Genomic DNA, 13816 nt, shown 5'->3' on the forward strand with positions numbered 1-13816 from the left:
ATAGTGACAAATAAAGTAAGGGCGCCGTAAGGAGATTCAATGGCGTTGCATTGTGGGGATGCGTGTATAAATTACTACTGGTTTAAACAATCCGCCTTAAATTACATTGAACCCGTTCAATGCTTGCTTGCGACCGCGACCGCTAACATTGGAAATGTTACCTCAATTTAAATTTTACAATTACTAGCACCACTGAACCAATACCGGGTATGTTTGTACTAAATTTAATGCCATTTTCATGCAGAATTTAACTTTGGTAAAAATGTGAAATTCTGATTATTATTTTTGTTTAATTTAATTTTGTGTGATTGCACTCGAGCATAAGTTCGCTTGAATTTAACTCTCAAGAATTTATAGCATGCGGCTGCGCATTACAAACCTGACGGGCTAATGTGTATCGCTGTTACGTGCGGTTACTATATGCCACAATAAAATTACTATACTATCTTACGCTAACATCCTAGCTCTATACCTCTCTCCAAGTGTAAGCATCTATGGATAATAGTACAGTATGTGCAAGTGTTAAAACTCGAATGGAAACCCATACGTGGATAATACTCTCTGCAATACACTCAACTTGACCCTTTCTACTCAGGGAGGTATGTACTTACTACTTAAGTATTTACAACACAATTTATTCAAAATATAGATGATATTTTAAAACAATATATGGCGTGTATGACATGTATTCAAGTTATTTTCTCTTCGCAGCTAGCAGGTAGCTAAGTACACACACGCGCATTGTGGATTGGTTTAACTGGCAGCAGTATATTGCTGATGATGCATGTCGTTTTACCGGGACTCGCATCACCGCGAATGAATAACACACATACAGGTAGCAATATCGTTGTACAAAACACACCGAATTGCATGGCTCTTTACAATAATATTGTGAATCTGAAACCGAGGAACCAGTGAGGCAATACTGAGCATGTTGGTACTTTTGTGAATAAGTTGTCATATAGATTACGAATATGTGCATACAATTTTAAAATTTTACGTTTTTTAAAAATATTTTTTAGTAAATTTTGGCGGCAATATATCGTCTGCCCGGAGATCGTCTGCGCTGGTAGAGGTTAGCATTATTTATGACTCTGCTTAATCAAATGTATGTATATGGCTGGCTTCTTACCATCGGATATGATCAGTACAAATGATGTACTGTGCCTGTAGTTTCCTGTGCGTAGGAGCTCGTAGGGATAGACTGATGCTGTTACTGAAAATAAAATCGATCCGATAACCACTTTTGCAATTTATATGTGAAATAATCTTGAGGATACGTCTATATCATATAAATTCAAAAGGTATTTTAGCGTAAAACTGTGACTATTTTAAGCAAATATGGGACACTTATAAGGAGAAATATAAACTAAACGCACTGTGTGCAAAGTGTATTTTCGTGAAATTGATTAAAGCAATTTTGTGCATGCGATACCTTTTAAGAGTACTAATAACCAGACTGGGGTCAAACTACATGTTTCAGTAATGTAAGCATTTAATCGTTTGAAATAAAAGATATAACATTTGTAGATGAAAACAAATTCGATAAAATGAATCATTTAAAAGCGCGATACCAATTTAACATATTAATTTAGTTTTAATTTGTAACATCTGTTTTTATATCGTTTATTATTTGCTAGAAAAATATTTTGTCTATCTCTCTCTCTCTCTCTCTAAAACGTGAAAAATGCCAATGACAGCAATTTGTTTTGATTAATCGATGTTATAGAAGTTTAGCCTATATATAATATATATAATTATATATTTTGTTTTAAATGACATTTCAAACACGGGCCCCACAAATATATAAAATTGAAATCTAGTAACATTTGTGCTTCTAAATTATCTCCCGCGTTCATAGAGCGAAGGCTCTCGCCATAGGCAAGGCTGACACACCGGCTATACATACATACGCCGAACGGATTAAAGATAGTATTGATTTAGAGCTACTCTGCTAATGGACAAATTTAGTGGGTCAGGGGTTGGATTTGTCTCAAGCTATATATTTTATAATACCAGCTTAAGTGTACGTCGGGTTAATTTCGTATTCAAGTTTAAATATATTTATGTTGGAACGCATCTATACGGATATGTCCCGGGGGGGGTCACTCCCATTGTGGCCTGTACACCATCCGCGATAATCAGCTTTTGAAAAGCACCCTAAACAAGGATTTAACCCTTGGCTAAAACAATACCCTTAACAGGGATTTTATTCCTTGCATCAAATTTCATTCCCTAAATTTCATTTCCGCGTATTAGCAATTGCAATTTTGCTACCCTTTTTTTCAATATTTCATGTTTTTGACACCCTAAACGCGTTACGCGCGTATCGTGCTTACCCACGAAAAACTACCCTTTTTACGCGTTTTCATTATCGCGGATGGTGTACAGGCCACAATGGGAGTGACCCCCCGGGGGTTATGTCACTACTCCGAGGGCTAAATGAGCTCGTCGGTTTAACGTCCTATTTGTGTTGCATATGAAAGTTTTTATAACGTAATTGTAATGTTGTAACGTTATTACAACGTAACCAGAATATGGCCGAAATCAGGAACGTTACAATATAATGTAAGTATGACGTTATTGATGTCACTATAACGTCATATATAACCATCAGACAACCAAAATAAAACCAATGACTACAGTGATTATGCAAGCTTTATGATCATGGTCAGAGTGTGAAGCAATAAAAGCCTTGATGGTGTCTTATATATTTTTCTTATCCAAACATTACGACACACATAGCATGCATTGATATCTATATTAATTTAATGCAAAATTAAAACATAACACAATGCAATCAAAATATACATGAAATACAACCATGCAAATTCTGCTATTGACGTGACATGTTCCGGGGGGGGGGGGCACTCACATGTTAAGGTGGTACGGGTATGTGCGGCGGTCAAGGGTCCCATTTTCAGGCTCTCCGGCAGTTCCTTAAGCCCCACATTTGGATCTGCTCCAGTTCTTTGAGCCTCAAACTCTGACAATTGTAGCTTTTTAAGCTCAAATTTGGAAATAATTAAATTAATTTTTTTAGCTCAACAGCCTATAATTTGGCCCTAATTTCAGTTCTTCAAGCCCCTATTTTGCCCGATAATCAGTTCTTAGTTCCCAAAGTTTGGCGCTCCGCGGCCGCACACCCCTACCAAAATTCAAGTTGAGTGCCCCCCCCCACCCGGGGACATGTTATTACAACGTCACCAGAACATTGCTGACAACGTTTTAAAAACTCATACAACCACCAGACAACGATAAATAAAAGCAATAAGAATTCTGTAAGAATAGTTGCACTATGATTTCTATGTGCAAGCTTTATTTAATGAAAGGCCAGAATAATATTTATAAGAAGAATAATACATAATTATTAAGCCTTAATGATGTCTTATTCTACTTATTCTACTGTCTTATTATACTAATAAAACATTATTTCGTAGTTTTAGGGGCCTGAGCTTTCGATCCTAGCAGGATCTTTATCAAAGGCAAAGTGACAAGACAACACACAAACATGCACAAATATAGGGACCTGGACATAAAGGGAAGGAAATTAGCAAGACAATACAAGACATAAGTGTTTAAGGGGCAGGAAGTGGGATGTCATGAATGAAAATGAGAGGGATAAGGAAATGAATGAAGGCAATGGGCTGAATAGAAAAATGAAAAGGAATGGTAAAAATACAACTACATCATACTGCAGTTACTGTCCGTTTTCCTATACACAATACACAGTGCTCTCACCATTGACGCGTGACCCCTACAAATGATCTACGTTGGAAGAATGGGCACTTGTCTAGTTAACATCACTGTGTGAAAAATAACCAGCCAATATGTTAGCTATTCTCCAAACTTCTAGCAAATATATTTCTCTAACATGACCTAAAATTACAGCTAGGTTAGATGTTCAGAAATAGTCGCACTTTTGTAAAATATGAGTGAGGGCAAGGCATAGCTAGCCAACTCCCCGTGTTAATTGAATGGAGATTTGACCGAAAATATTGGTATCGGACCGCTCACTTCTGAAGGATGCCACAAAAAACGGTACAAGCTACATTTTAACTATTCTCTGGCAATCATCATGATGAGTTTCTTATATAGTATGCCGAAATTGGGTACTGTAGGTGATTGACAAATGGTCGCACTTTTCTGATAAATAAGTGACAGTGAACATGAAATATCAGCGCCCATAAACCCAAGTTAGTAGCTAGTTATAGTGGAGGCCGTCACGGGACTGATTATTGATTATTGAAGTGCCTTATTAATAGATACGCACGATTTAGGGCAAGAAAAACAAACCGGGACACTTTTGGAGACATCATCATCATCATCATCATCATCATCATCATCATCATCATCGACATCATCATCATCATCACTTTCTACATTTTTTCTAAACAACATAGGGCCTACCGTTTTAATAAGATTTTTTCTTGAAATGCATGTAACTATAATTATTGTTTAGAGCGTGATGAAATAAAACATCACGATTTTCATCACAAAACAAATATAATGCATAAGAAATCGTTTGTTTTAGAGCGTGATGATGAAATAAAACATGACGATTTTCATCCCGAAACAAAGTAATACATAAGAAATCAATTTTTCGTGAGTGATGAAATAAAACATCAAAATTGTCATCACGAAACAAAGTAATACATGAGAAATCGTTTGTTTTAAAGAGTGATTGAATAAAACATCACGATTTTCATCACGGAACAAAGTAATACATAAGACATCGTTTGTTTGATTGCAATCAACCGCGACAGTTCGTCTCACACACATAACAATGCACTGCGATCAAATAGGTTGATGACAACATTTGATTGAATGGACTGCACTGCGCCATGATTACATGCACCGGTTCAAATCCTTTGTTTGGAGCCAATCAATAATTTCACGTACAGCCTCTATGCAAATTAGAGTTTACACACGCTGCAGCTGGGGTAATCGACCGAAGCTTGTTGCCGTTAGTGATCGAATGCATGAACTTATTTGCTTTACTGAATCGATTTACTGGATTAATTTCCTGTTAACTGGGTTTAATGCCACAAAGGTCGAATCGCCTTTGCCATGGACCATGACTGCATCATGTGAACATATTACATAATGATTGAAGTACATAGGAAATAAAAACTAAAATAATAAAGTGGATGGAGGGAAAATATTTAAAAAAATTATTAGGAAAAAAAAATATATAGGGGGGCAAAATATAATGATAATGAAAAGTGAGTTAGTCGTTACCCTCTTGGATGTTGAGACCTTGTGGCTGGATGGTACGTAGACGCTTCATCCAGAATTTCTCCCTACTGGCACGGACGGTGTCGGGGCGGTTACCTAAGACTCAATGCCCTGTAGGATCATGTCGGAGATAGAGTGGTTGGGGAGGTTAAAGTGATTACCAACAGGGGTGTCAAGCTTCTTGGTGTTGACAGCGGACCTGTGTCCATAAAACCGCCTCTTAAGTGCAGTCTTAGTTTCTCCCACATACTGTATACCACAAACTCGGCAAGAAATGAGATACACTACATATAGTACATTAGATGTGGTGCAGGTGATGTTGCCCCTGATCCTGTGGGAGGAATTGTTGGAATTACTGGTGACAGAGTCCCCTTCTTGTATATGGTCCTTGCAAGCAACACACCTGTTGGAATCACATGTGAAAGTACCCTGTTGTATGGAAGGAATAGTATCAGAAAGAGGAGGGACTTCAGCTCTCACAAGAAGATCTCTAAGATTGCGAGGACGTCTGTAGGTCAGGATGGAGCTATCGGGAACCGCTCGTTGTAGCCGATCTGAGGTTTGAAGTATATGGTGGTTGTCATTAGTGATGCTGCGGAGAGGAGGGAGGTTAGGATGAAAAGTGACCACAAGAGGGACTCTGGTATTGGTGTCCTGGCTTCTGGGCTTCTGCTGTAGTACATCTGACCTGGGGAGAGATTTGACCTTGTTGATGGCTTGCTGCACTTTGTGTGCGCTGTGTCCCCTAGATGTAAGGTTCCTCTTGAGGTCCCTAGCATGCTGTCAAAAGTCAGAATCATTAGTACAAATGCGGCGGAGGCGGAGAGCTTGACTGTATGCTATATCACTTTTACAATGTTGGGGATGGCAACTTGAAGAGTGTAGATACTGGTGACTGTATGTGGGCTTGGTGTAGAGATCTGTGACAAGGAGAGTCATTCTCCTTTCTGATGGTGACATCCAATAAGTTGATCTGGTGGTGAGAAAGTTTAGATGTGAATTTAATGGTTCTGTGGAAAGAATTGACATGGTCAAGGAACGTGTGAAGGCTGTCTTCTTTCTGGTCCAGATGAAAAACACATCATCAATGTACCTCCACCAAATCCATGGTCGACATGGGGCAGCATCCAACATCTGCTCTTCAAGCCTAGACATGGATGTCCCTAATACCTGTAAATAGTGATCTCCCATAAAGGTAAAATTGTTCTTGGTTAGTACATGTCATTCATGAGAGTCTTCAGATCATCAAGGGGGGGCTGGTGTGGCCACTTCCCTAATACCTGTAAATAGTGATCTCCCATAAAGGTAAAATTGTTCTTGGTTAGTACATGATTCATGAGAGTCTTCAGATCATGAAGGGGGGGGGGGGGGCTGGTGTGGCCACTTATAGACAGCGCTTCGCAGGTTGCTGAAATTCCTTAAATGAAAGGGATGTTAGTATACAGGGATGACACATCACAAATGCCAATGATGGCAGTGCTGGGGATCTGGTCCTTGATGGCTTCAAGCTTCCTGAGAAAGTCCGGGGTGTCGTGTACGTATGACGGAGTCTGAGGAACAAGGGGTTTAATGAAGTGATCAACATAGAGAGATATGTTCTCAGTGGAGGAACCATTACCGGATACAATGGGTCGACCAGGATTCCCAGGCTTGTGGATCTTGGGGTGGAGATAAAATCGAGCAGCTTTAGAATCTGTAGGAGAAAGACAATAAAACATTATGACACACTTAGAGTGCATTGATATCTTAATTAAGTTAATACAAACACATACATTGTATGCATTCACAAACTCCTAATATACACATAGAACCATGTAAATTATACCATCAACAGGTCCGGTTCACGCGTTATTTTTTTGGTAAATTTTGGTTATGCACATAGGCAAAATTGATTTTAGGCTAAAGAATTCTCCTACAATGCGATTTCAATTGATTTCTCCTGCATATGAAAAGTAGATTGGAATCACAAGAGTGAAATGGAAATCATGGATATTACTGTAAACCTATTGTGGGCCTTCCCAACGCTCACTCTATGATATTTTTGATGGTCGGTCCCACCCGGGTAAGGTGCTTGGGCACCAATTGTCACTGGCGCGAAGGTTGGATCTACGATTAGCTTGAGTCGTTTGGGCGTAAACACGAGCGTTTGCTTTTATGGTGGGCCTTCGTAGTATTGGGTTTAAGGGATCGGACCCGGGGATCGGATAGTAACGTTTGCACAGTATTTTTGTGGGATATATGAGAACCGTCCAAGAAACTCATGAAAGAACTCAGCAAAATGGCTCTCCTGTCTAGTTACACGATCTGGAATGCTAGGCAGGAGCCGGCCTGGGGCTCCGAAGATCAGCCCACATCAGTTTGTGATCGTACCCGCCGCCCTGCCATTTTGTTGGGTTCTTTCAGTCCTGCTCGGTATTCCTGGTGTGTTCTGCTTGTTTGTATATTCTTGTGTATTTTTGCTAATGTATAATATGTCACCCTGCATTAATTTGGGCATCTTGTTCAGATTTTGTCCTGGGTTTTTGTTCCTCCTTGTATTCTTGCATTGCTTATATTTTGTATTTTGCATTCCTGAATAAAGGTTGATATAACACACATCAGACATATCGAATTGCATTCTGAATACATGGAATGTCCTTCTGATATCAAGTAATTGTGATTTTTTTTAAATTGGTGATATAAAACACATTTTATGGCAAATTATTCAAAATTTATATATTTTTTATTTTTCATATTTAACAGTCCTCGAAGTAAAATTTATAAATCTACTGATATGTACTTAAAGTGTATGTAACTGGGACGCAACTCCTCAAGAACAATAGGTATGGTGGAGAAAGAAAATAGACGTTAGTGTCATGTCTAAATGCAAAACACATGGACACCGCTTGGGCTCGAACCCACAACTTTTCGAATTCCGTCCAAGATTTTACCACTGCGCACGGCACCCTGTCGCCACTTGTAATTTATAGTAACCAAGTCAAGCAATCAAGAGTTCTTTGAATCATTTTTGATTGAGCTCAAAATAAAACTCAAGCCAGTAAAATTATAAAAAAGAAAGACCAAAAATAATCTATTTGTTTTTGCTTGGTCACTGCTTTTTCTTGCTTCCAGACCTCAATCTTGTAGTTTTGTTCCAATTTTGTTGTTAATAAATGAATAAAATAAATGAAATAAAACGCACCAGAAAGTGCTGCTTGAATTTGTCCCATTTGAACCATTTGATATGAAGCTTTCACAATTAGATTACTTCCATTGACTGCTGCACACCTGTACTAAGCAAATACTATCTATTACGGTTTAATTCTACATTTATCGACGTGCTTCCATCACCATTATTACGCTAATCACTCATCAGACTGAAATGAATAAATCCGAAGTCTTGCTTGTTATTATGTTTTCTTTCACCTGCGTGCCCAGAGATACGTATCATCACTTACATGTCCCTATAGTTTGTTTGCAAGGTATTAATTAAAAGTCAGTTTACAAATCTGTTTCAAAATTCTTTGTTTTCTTTTGTTTTTTGAAAAGTTAAATGGACCATATCTCAAAAGCTAAACATAATCACACGTGACCCATTGGTACCAGCATAGCAAAAGCACCAAGTAACTACACTGCGCCAAGAAAGTATCCTTACACTTGGAAAAATAATAACAATTTCAAAACTGAACCATATTGGGGTAAATTTGTTTTTGTAATAGATGCACTATATGTGACGTGTCATGTCAAAAGGAGACACTTTTGGGCAGGATCGTAAATGGAGAAATAGCCAAAACTCTGCAAGGGAGTGATTTTTTCACAATTTGGGTTTGTTGCGAATTTATGATGTTTTTAATGTTAAAAATATTGTCTGATAGTTTCAGACCGGAATGTAACTGGCATCTTGTATTGTTTGAGACATTTTTTAAGGTAACTCCTACTCTCAACATTGTCAATAATATTTTTAAAGGCCGATATCTCAATTTCCATTTTTATAATACCATAACTTACAAACTCACCCGGCAAACTCAATATCTTTGCTTAGGAATGTCCGATTTCATTGGGGAAAACGGCGTTGTGGGGCAAAATATCTCTATATTTAAGATATGTAAAAACCTCAAAATTGATCACCTGCCCAAAAGTGTCTCCTTTTGACATGACACGTCACATATAATCCTGTACATTATGACACCACATTGAATCCAATGTGACCTCAAGAAGTAAAGTTACAAGTAATTGAATAGACGAAGGTCCAGTTTTAAAAATGACAAATTGCCCTATACAAGGCGCAAAAAGATTCCAACAAGCGCAACACAGAGACTACACAGTTTCTTCAATGAATCTTTATTTAAAGCTGTATTTATTTCAGTTTTTACTTCTCTGTACTTTTCATAACTTACATTTTATTTATCAGCTCTTTTGTTTCAGTTTTCTTTTGTTCCTTTTGTTTTAAATTAAATGCACACACAAATTAGCCATTTACCACTCTCAAACCAAATGTCTAGTCCGTGGATAAAACGGGACTTCGTCTAATCAAATGCTTGTAACTTTGCTTCTTGAAGTCACATTGGATTCAATGGGGTGTCAAAATGTGCCGGATTAGATAGTGCATCTATTAAAAAAATAAATTTAACCCAATATGGTTCAGTTTTGAAATTGTAATTATTTTTCCAAGTGTAAGGATACTTTCTTGGAGCAGTATATATTCACTCGGGTGAATATCATAACAGTTATAATAATATCATATTATCAAGAACTAGATTCTGAAATAATCTTGTTACCTTTCCATTAAATGTGCAAGACCACACACTATGCCGAAGGTCTCTTTTCCATATCTTGTCTAGACGCTGTAATGTCAGCGCCCATGCATTCTCACATAACGGTACCCATGGGTCGTATGGCATACGGTATGCGATTTTTAAGGGGCGCACCATTTAAAAAAATTCTGCCTTACCCAAAATCCCATGCCACCCCTCTGAGAATCTAATGGTGCGTCCCTAAGTCGAATAAATTTTAATCGCCTTAACCACAGCTGTTAGGTTACAAACCCAGCGGGCAGGCGATGGGGGCGCGCACACTTCCTCAAGTCTGCAAGATCATCAAAAATCAGCCTACTTCAGCCACATTGAGTATATGTGCCGTTTCTTAAAGGAAATCTCCGGCAATCACAACATTATTCCTTATGTAAGAAAAATAATTATCAATCACGAATCACGTGATTTTATTTAACAAACTCATAGTGACCATAAAAACGAATAAAAACATCCGTCTCTCAACACGCGATATTCAAAATTCCCGGGCGCCGAAATTGTCGAATGCAATGACATCCCAGTAACACAATGAAGGCTGACGACAATTAAACACAAATAACCATTACGCCATTGCACTTAGTAGGTAGATCAAGGAAGTCAATTAGGAGTCAATTATATAGGAGATGACGCTATAAACACGATCAGTTTTCAAAACTGTCTTAATTATTGTGTTATTTAGAGTAATAATATTGTATATATGAATCATATTAGGAAATAATTTCAATAGTACTATTGCCTTGTAGTTCAAGGTCAAATGCTTCTTAAGGTATATGAATCAAAATGTTATTAATCATTTTAAGAGTAGAGCCTCGTTTTTTAATATAATGCTGATCTAGATATCTAAATTATTTAGGAATACCGTTGAGTTAATTTCGACACAGCTATTTTCCAAAACTCATAGCAACTGGATCTGGATATGGTTAAGTGAGTCGGCAGCTTCAACTAGTAAAAGTCGTACTATCGCCAACTTTGGTGGAATTTCTTTAGGTCACGTCGAATGTGCGCGCGAATAATGCGAGAGTGTGCGAAAAAAATTACTTTGCGAGCCGTCTCCTGAAACTGTGCAGAGTTGGTGCTGATGTGATGTCTTCCGTCAGGGTGTTCCAGTCAGTAGTCGTGCGTGGGAAGTAGGAGTGAAAACATTCTTGGTTGCGTTGCCCCTTCGTAGTTTGGTTCTTGAGTATGTCCTTGTACTGATGTCGTTGCAGTCTGTGAGGTACGTGTCTCGGTCGATGCCCACAAGTCCATTCTGGATCTTGAACATCATGTTTTATGGCTAGGCGTGCTTTTCTGCACCTTTCTTGCAGCGAGTCCCACTCCAAAGTGTTCAGCAACTGGTTACGCTGATATCTCTCTTGTAGTTGTTCATGGTGAATCTAGCTGCTCTTCTCTGTATGCTTTCGTCCTTCTTGATGTCTGCTTGGGTGTGGGGTCCCATGCGCATGATGCATATTCCAAAGTCGGTCTTATGAGCGTTGTGTAGGCTGTGGCTTTGATTTCCTGGGTGATGATCCAGAGGTTTCTCTTGACAAAACCAAGCGTTCTGTTTGCCTTGGCTGTGATTTGATTTATGTGTGAAGTCCATTTCATATTACTGTCTAGTTGAACTCCTAGGTATGGATGGTCATTTACTTCTTCAAGTTCCTCTCCACACACTTTGGCTTCTGGGGATTTCTTTTGGAAGTGATTTGCATGACTTTACATTTCCCTGGGTTGAACTTCATCTTCCATTGGTCTTGCCAGTCTTCAAGTCAGTTCAACATGTTCAAGTCTTCTTGAAGAGCGAGGAAGCGAGGAGTTCATATTCGCTGTTATAGGGATGACCATCATAATTTCATGTTGCCGCTATTGCTACAAAAGATTGTTTTCTGGAAAGAACTCATCAACAGAAGTATTTTGGTGGTTAAATGGTCAAAATCGGTCAAAAACTTTTCGAATTATGACTTTTCAAAGTTTCCCATTCTGACCGGTCATTGGAACGAAATAAATTGACAAAGTCTAAAAATAGCAATGTGAGCAAAGTTGGTATAAGCATATATTTACCTTTTATATTTCTTTATTTTAATATATATGCAAACATGAAACAAGCATATTGTGAAAGTATCAAAGGGTTTCTTATGAAATGGCACTTTACTAGTCAATAGCATTAAGTATTTCTTCAAACCGAGGCACTGAAATCATGCTTTTAGAAAACATTTGCCAAAAATCATCCATAATGGCCGAAGTGGCACAAAATCAAAAGTCCAGGTGAACTTTTTTTCCACAACAATATACACTACACATAAGAAAAATACTAATGTACTACAAGGGATTTTCAACATAGGAATCCAAACAATCAAGTACCAACATGCACAGCTTTGTCCTGATATCACTTCTGGGGTTTTAACAAAATGTTTAACCTCTATTGTGATTGGCAGCAGCATAAGGTATCTCTTTGATAGCTGATAATGCCCAGCCATTCAGCAAGTGGCTAATAACTGACCTTGATAGGCTTGAATGAATACTGTCATCTGCTACAAAACCATCACACTCTAGGAACTGGTCACTCCATATGCTACAGGGAGCACAGTACTTTAACAATGGAGTGAAAGACTTATTATTGATTAGGCGCGTATTTTAAAAGTACAGCTCCTGTGCGTGTATAGCAGCAAGTCAGTGCAGATGGTATAAATATAAGAAAATGTTTAGGGTTGAAATCAGGTGAAAAATACATCGAATGGGCACGAAACTTCACATTTATGTTCAGAAAGGTGTCTTCTTAGCATGATTCGAAAGGAGTATGGACATTCCAAAGGGAAGCTGGTGATTTAATTTGTAACTCGAGATCTACTTGTTCAATTTTTTAACCTTTTTACAGAGGGCACGATAGGGGTATTACTGGCAACTCTGCCAAATTACAGCTCAGTAGGCCACGTTTTTCACCTGAAATTATTGACATGAATATTTTGTGCCATTCTTGAGCAGTGCTGAACTCAGCCACTGGCAATTAAGCGCACTGTGGCGATGGACCAATTTTGACTCGCACTTACAGGAAAATGAAATAAGTTATGTTGCTGTAATTTGCAAGATAGTTACAAAATATAATTGGCATTAACATCTCCAATTTTTACAGAAAAATTATAAAAAATAAAAGAATGAGCTCAATTTAGAAATGTCTGTGCAAGCAGTGCACAGTTGAGCTCCCTGCATGTCTATGGGAGTGTTCTAATCAAGTTGATGGTTCATTGGTCATCCCTACTGTTACCAAACGTGTATAATACGCAGTCATCTGCGACCAACCGTACATGGTTCTCAACTCTCCATGCACGGTAGATCGTTGATGAAGATCAAAAATCCAAGTGGACCGATGACTGTCACCTGAGGGACACTGGAGATGACTTGTTTATCAGATGAAGCAACTCCATCGAAGACTACACGCTGGGTCCTTTAATACACTAATACAGCTCAGCAGCTGAGCTGTATTAGTGTCATACCTATTGTTTACCTAATTCACGACAACACACTTTGTAAGCTTACTAAATATTTTAATGTCTCCCCTGATTTATGGAGTATGTTATAGTCTGGCTCAACATGTTAGCTCTCCACACAATATGAAGGGACTATCGACAAAAATGCATTCCAAATCGAAACAGTATCAGCAGGGTATTTTGGGGCGGACATTTTAAAAATGAATTTAGAAGAGCAGCAACAACATCACTTGCATTACATTCCAGATGTTAAATCTACATGACTACATCATATGCAAAATTTGAGGAAATTCGCACGAGTCCGTTTTATTTTAGGGCAATTTG

General features: G+C 38.2%; 1 protein-coding gene across 1 annotated transcript in view; it reads left to right on the forward strand.

Moving 5' to 3' along the window:
- The first annotated feature begins 418 nt into the window (after nt 1–418).
- LOC140146465 (uncharacterized) overlaps nt 419–13816 on the forward strand; it is a 64159-nt gene continuing 50761 nt past the window's right edge. Inside the window, exon 1 of the mRNA XM_072168324.1 lies at nt 419–599. The gene's annotated coding sequence lies outside the window, so the exon portion shown is untranslated. The remainder of the gene's footprint in view (nt 600–13816) is intronic.

Source organism: Amphiura filiformis, chromosome 2 (assembly GCF_039555335.1).
Source record: "Amphiura filiformis chromosome 2, Afil_fr2py, whole genome shotgun sequence".
In the NCBI taxonomy this organism is placed as follows: domain Eukaryota; kingdom Metazoa; phylum Echinodermata; class Ophiuroidea; order Amphilepidida; family Amphiuridae; genus Amphiura; species Amphiura filiformis.